The 6,905-nt window shown below is 39.2% G+C and overlaps 1 pseudogene; it reads left to right on the top strand.

Moving 5' to 3' along the window:
• Positions 1 to 6,378: 6,378 nt before the first annotated feature.
• Positions 6,379 to 6,683, top strand: LOC115274790 (annotated as a pseudogene).
• Positions 6,684 to 6,905: the final 222 nt, after the last annotated feature.

A 6,905-nucleotide genomic window follows, 5' to 3' on the forward strand; every position in this document is an offset into this window, starting at 1 on the left:
GTAAATTAGTGATAGATGTCCTTTGTTAGTTTGGTTTTTACCAGAAATAAATGTTAGTTGTAGACCAAGATGTCTGTTGAGGATGAGAGGGGCCACAGAAACACACCAAGAGACACGCAGTTTCATGCTGTGTTCTGTCCTTACTAGCGGTGATAGCATTTGGGTATCAGGGGTCATGACCCCAAATTTTGGCCACAAGATGGAGAGGGGGAGGGAGAAATACCAAATACCAAGGAAGTTCTTCAAATGAATGGTTAATTTCTGATCAAACTATGTATCTTACTCTCCAAAATTAGCAATGCCAGAAATGATTTAAAAAAAAAAGAGGGGCACATACGTAGCTCCGTCTGTTAAGTATCTGACTCTTAATTTTTGGCTCAGGTCATGATCTTACAGTTTGTGACAATGAGCCCCATGTGGGGAGACTGACAGTGTAGAGCCTGCTTGGGACTCTCTCTCTCTCTGCCCCTCCCCTGCTCATACCCAGTCTCCCTCTCTCATGCTCTCAAAAATAAATAAATAAACCTAAGAATTAAAACCCAGAAACTTGTCCGCAACCCATTCACACTGAGCAAGCCAGGGAGAAACCACATCAGAGAAGGCAGGAAAGTCTGAGACACAATCTCCTCATAAACTCCACCCCTGGCATAACGAACCAAAGTTGAAAGGGAACATAAAACCCCGAGCTTCTCCCTGCAGAGTCAGAGAACAGACGCTGGTGGATGCAATCTCTGGTCTCTGCTTGGCTCCAGCTTTCAGGATCTTACAGAAAGGAGCTTATACTACTTTCTGGTGCCCAGAATTGTATAGCTGCTGCCAAGGAACACTTTCACATTGCCTGGCCCGGGTGGCCCAGGGAGGCTTATGCTTGTGGGTCCAACAGGACTATAACCAATGGAGAAAGGGTTCTTAAGCAGCTACCAACCCAGGCACAGCAAGAAGAAACAGACCCAGGAGCTCAATATTTCTGGAAAGAGGACAATTATCATCACAGCTACAGTTTTATGGGCAAGCTTCTAACTGAAAACACATCAAATGGCTAACTCTAAACCTTTCTTAAGACCTTGGAGGGTGGGTCCGATCTTCACACTCTCCCCCTGTCGCACTCCGGAAAACCAGCATCACACGTTTTGCATTTGATGCACTGGGGTTAGTGGCTGCAGCCCTGGATGTACCCCTTGATCACCAGGCTCTGGTGGCCAGGGCCCTGGTATTCCTGGCTTCCCCAGGACTGCAACAGTTAGAGATACAGTGCTTGGCAGACCACTATTCCCAAGGCAACTGCATAGAGAGCAGAGTGAAACACATCCCCAGCTTTTCTGAGAAAAAAACTCCACTTGCTAGTGCTGGAACTTTGGCCTTAGGGGAAGGTTTCAAGATTGGCACACACCTGGAGACCACACAGGCCTTCTCAGGGAAGGCACATCAGAGGACGCTGCCTTTGCCTTCTTCCTCTGTCTCTCTCTAGCTCATCAGTATGTCCCAGAAAGAAGCTTGACACTTATCCGAAGCCCACCTTTCTGGAACCTGCTTCCCAGGGGCCTCCTCCTGATCACCATGCACTTGGAGGGCTCATCTGTGGTCCCACAGGACTGTATACATTTGCATGCTTTAACACCTGTTGCCTGAGGGGCTGGCTCCCAGTCAGCCCAAATCTAGGTGCTGAAATCCCACACCCACTTTGATACACTGACTGGTCTTAGTACATTTTCAAATACTGGGCGCTATTAATAGTCTGTTTGTACAATCACAAAGTGTTGAGAGTCAACCAAGAGCTAGGGCAGAGCTGAATAAAGTTTATCTTCTACATAAGGCCAAACCTGCAAGACTGGGAGAGGGGATACTTCATCTAATACATAGAAACCAATACACACAGTCAAGCAAAATAAAGAGACAGAGGAATGTGTTCCAAATAAAAGACTAAGGCAACACCTCAGAAAGCTGAAGAAGTCTAGCACCATCAAACCAGCCTTACAAGAAATGTTATTTTTTAAGCTGAAACACATGAAATTATAAATCTCATTGGTAAAGAGAAATATTGTAAAAGCAATGTATTAATCACTTATAAAACCGAAGTTAAAAGGTAAATAATTTGTAACTATAATAATTAGTTAAGAGAGAGGCTACTGGGTGGCTCAGTTTGTTAACCAGCTGAGTTCAGCTCAGGTCACAATCTCACTTTCGTGAGTTCAGGCCCCATGTCAGGGGCCTGTGCTGACAGTTTCAGATTCCATGTCTCCCCCTCTCTCTGCCCTTTCTCTACTTGTGTTCTCTCTCAAAAAAAAAATAAACAAAATTAAAGAAAATTAATTAGTGAAGAGATACACAAGGTAAAACGTGACATCAGAAACAAAATGTGGGTGAAAGAGTAGAAGTATAGAGCATTAGAATATGTTCAAACTTAAGTTTTTATCAACTTATACTAGGACAGTTATAAAAATAAGTTATATAAGTTTCATGGTAATAACCAAGCAAAAACCTATGTATACATGCAAGAAGGAATAATAAATGAATCTAACCATACCACTGAAGAAAGTCATTAAATCACAGAGAAACAGACAGGAGAAGAAGAAAAAAAAAGCAAGGGAACTACAAAACAGTTGGAAAACAATTAACAAAATGGCAATGGGCATATACCTATCAATAATTACTTTAAATATAAGTGGAATAAATTCTCCACTCAAAAGACAAAGAATGAATAGATTAAAAAAAAAAAGACCCATCTGTACACTGCCCACAAGAAACCTAATTTAGCCCTAAGGCCACACACAGACTGAAAGTAAAAGAATGGGAAAAAAATATTCCATGAAAATGGAAGCCAAAAGAAAGCTGAGGTAGGTATATTTATATCAGGCAAAATACTTTGAAATAAAAACTAATAATGAAGAAGGGCATTACATGTTGATAAATGGATCAGTCCAACAAGATACATTTGTAAATAATTATTCATCCAACATAGAAGCACCTAAATATATAAAGCAAATATTAACAGACCTAAAGGGAGAAATAGACAACAATACAGTAATAGTAGGGATTTTAATGTACTACTTATGTTCCTGGATAGATCATCCAGACAGAAAATCAATAAAGAAACACTGGCTTTAAGCAACACTTTAAACCAAATGAACTTGACAGATAATATAGACAACATTCTATCCAAAAGCACCGTAATACACATTCTTCTAAAGTGCACATGGAACAGTCTCCAAGGTAGATCATAAATAGGGTCACAAAACAAACCTTAACAAATTTAAGAAAACTGAAGTCATGTTATAAATTTTTATGACCACAATGATATGAAACTAGAAATGAATTACTAGGAGAAAACTGGAAACATTTATAAATATATAGAGACTAAGCATGCTACTGAACAACCAGTGGGTCAATAAATCAAAAGCAAAAGCACAAAACACATTGAGGCAAAAGAAAAGAGAAATACACACCCGAATGTGTGAGATTCAGCAAAAGTAGTTCTAAGAGGGAAGTTCATAGCAATAAATGCCTAAGTCAAGAATCTGGAAAATAATAACAAAGCCCAAAATTAGTAGGAGGAAGGAAATAATAAAGATAAGAGCAGAAATAAATGTGAGAGACTAAAAAGACAATAGAAAATACCAAAACAAGAGCTGCTTCTTTGAAAAGATAAAATAGACAAAACTTCAGCTAGATTCACAAGATAAGGGAGAGGGCTCAAATAAACTTAGAAATAAAAGAGGAGACATTATGGCCAATACCACAGAAATACAAAAATCATGAGACTACTATGTATAATTACATGCCAACAAATTGCACATATAAGAAATGGATACATTCTTAGAAACATACCTTCCATGACTGAATCATAAGGAAAAGAGAAACTGTGAACAGACTGATTATGGATTCAAGCTCCTTAGCAGTAATTTAAAACCTCTCTACTTACAAAAGTCCAGGACCACAGGGTGCCTGGGTGATTCAGTCAGTTAAGCGTCCAAGTTCAGTTCAGGTCAGGATCTCATGGGTCATGAGTTCAAGCCCCAGATCAGGCTCTCTGCTGTCAGTGCAGAGTCTGCTTTGGGTCCTCTGCTCCCACTCCCCGCACCCCTGCCTCTTCCCTCCTAGTTCTCTATCAAAATAAATAAACTTAAAAAAAAAAGTCCAGGACCAGAAAGCTTCACTGATGAATTGTACTAAACATTTAAAACAAATTAGTATCAATCTTTCTCAAACTTTTCCAAAAAATAGAAGAGCAGGAAACACTTCCAAATTCATTTTACATAATCAGCATTACCCTGATACCAAAACCAGACAAGGTTACCACAGAGCAAGAAAATTTGAGGCCAATATCTTTGATGAACATAGATGCAAAAATCCTCTACAAAATATTAGCAAACCAAATTCAACAATACATTAAAAATATCATATATTATGATCACGTGGAATTAATTCCAGAGATGTAGGATGATTCAACATCTGCAAATCAATAAATGTGATACACCAGTTGACAAAATCTAGGACAAAAAAAAACATATAATCATCTCAATAGATATAGAAAAGTATTTGGCAAAATTCAACAGCCATTTATGAAAAAACACAACAATCTGGATATAGGAGGAACATACCCCAACATAATGAAGACCATTAATGACAAGTCCATAGCTAATGTCATACTCAATGGAAGAAAGCCTTTCTTCTAAGATCAGAAGTAAAACAAAGAAACCCACTTTCTCCATTTTTATTCAACATAATATCCAAAGTCCTAGTCAGAGCAACTAGGCAAGAAAAAGAAATAAAAGACATCCAAATTGGTAAGGAAATTAAACTGTCACTATTTAGATAACATGATATTATATTAAAAACCCTAACAATGCCACCAAAACACTTTTTGAACCAATCAGCAAATTCAATAAAGTTGAAGGGTATAAAATAAATATACAAAAATCAGTTGTTTCTATACACAAATAGCTAACTATCAACTAAGAAACCAATCTCATTTATAATTGTATTAAAAAGAATAAAATACCTATGAATAAATTTAAACAAGGAGGTGAAAAACCTATACAGTTTATGTATATGTATATCATATACATAATAACATATATACATATAGATATATAACAAATGTTCATATATGACATTGATGAAAGAAACTAAAGATGACACAAATGAATGTAAAGACATTCTGTGCTCATGGCCTGGAAGAACTGATAATGTTAAGATGTTCGTACTACCCAAAGCAATTCAGATTCAATGTAATTCCATTCAAAATTCCTATGGCATATTTTACAATCTAAAGTTTGTATGGAACCACAAGAGAATGAATAGCCAAAGCAATCTTGAGGAAAACAGCTGGAGGCATCATGTTCCCTGTTTCAAACTATATTATAAGGCTAAAGTAACCAAAACAGCATGGTATTGGCATAGAAACACACACATAGATCGATGGAACAGAACAGAGCCCAGAAGTAAATCCATACATTGATGGTCAATTAATTGATGACAAAGAAGCCAAGAACATACAACTGGGAAAGGATAGACTTCAACAAATGGTGTTAGGAACACTAGACAGACACATGCAAAAGAAAGAAACTAAACCACTATTTTAGACCATTTATAAAAACTAACTCAAATGGATTAAACACTTAAATGCAAGACATGAAACCATAAAACAGGTGGTAAGTTCTCTGGTCTTGATGATTTTATGGATTTGACACCAAAAGCAAAAAGGCAAAAATAAGCAGGTGGAAGTGCATCAAACTAAAAGCTTTCTGCACAGCAGAGGTAACCACAAAGTGAACAGGCCACCTGTGGAATGGGAAAATATATTTACAAAGTACATATCAGATAAGGGGATTAATATCTAAAATATATAAGAACTCATGTGACTTATTCAAACTATCTGATTAAAATATAGGCAGAAAATATGAATATTTTTCTAAAGAAGACATATAGATGGCCAACATGTACATGGAAAGGTACTGGACATCACTAATCATCAAGGAAATGCCAATCAAAACCACAGTGAGGTATCAGCTCACACCAGTTAGAAGGGCTATTATCAAAAAGAAATAATAAGCATTGGCATTGGCAAAAATGTAGAGAAAAGGGAAGCCCTGTGTACAGTTGGTGGAAATGTAAACTGGTAGAGCCACTACGTACCAGTTTGGTATAGTATGGAGTTTATTTTAAAAAATTCAAAATAGAACAATCATATAGCCCAGCAATCTCACTTCTGATGATTTAGCCAAAGAAAATAAAATCATTAACCCAAAAAGCTATCTGTACCTCCATGTTAACTGCAGCATTATTTACGTTAACTAAGATATGGATCTGTCACCTCCACCTTCTGCCCCACACCAGCTGCGTTCCATCGTTGGGAGGCACTTGTGGTGTAAGCCCACAATGTCAGGCCCCAGTGGGGACTTGGGCATGCCAGTGGAGGCCAGTGAGGATGTCAGCTTTGGTGCTGTCATCAACTCCATGTTGGACCTGATCAGCTCCGTCTGGACCACTTGGAGGAGAAAAATGAGCACCTCCATGCCTGCCTCCAGGAGCTGCTTGAGTCCCACTGGTAGAAAGACCTTGAGTTCCAGCAGAAGCTTGGGGAGGCTCCTAGAGATGCCAGTCAGACTCTGAGAGCCCACAACCAGCCCCAGCTCTGCCTCCCTGGACTAGGCTCCGGCCTGGGCACTTACCAGTTGGCTTAGATACCTTCTCAAGGGCTGGCCAACAGGTCCCCTGATGGGTCTGCCTGCTTTGGCCACCTTTCTGATACTCCTCTTGGCATGCCTGGGCCAGCCCCAGCCACCTGGGGTCAGGCGAGGGCCTGCAACTCACCCACCTTGCCTGCCTGCCCAATTGCAGGGCACTCCCCACACTGCCCAGGCGTGGAGTCCCCACATTACATGGGTCTGTAGCAACAACAACAA

Source organism: Suricata suricatta, chromosome 2 (genome assembly GCF_006229205.1).
Source record: "Suricata suricatta isolate VVHF042 chromosome 2, meerkat_22Aug2017_6uvM2_HiC, whole genome shotgun sequence".
Classification (NCBI taxonomy): Eukaryota; Metazoa; Chordata; class Mammalia; order Carnivora; family Herpestidae; genus Suricata; species Suricata suricatta.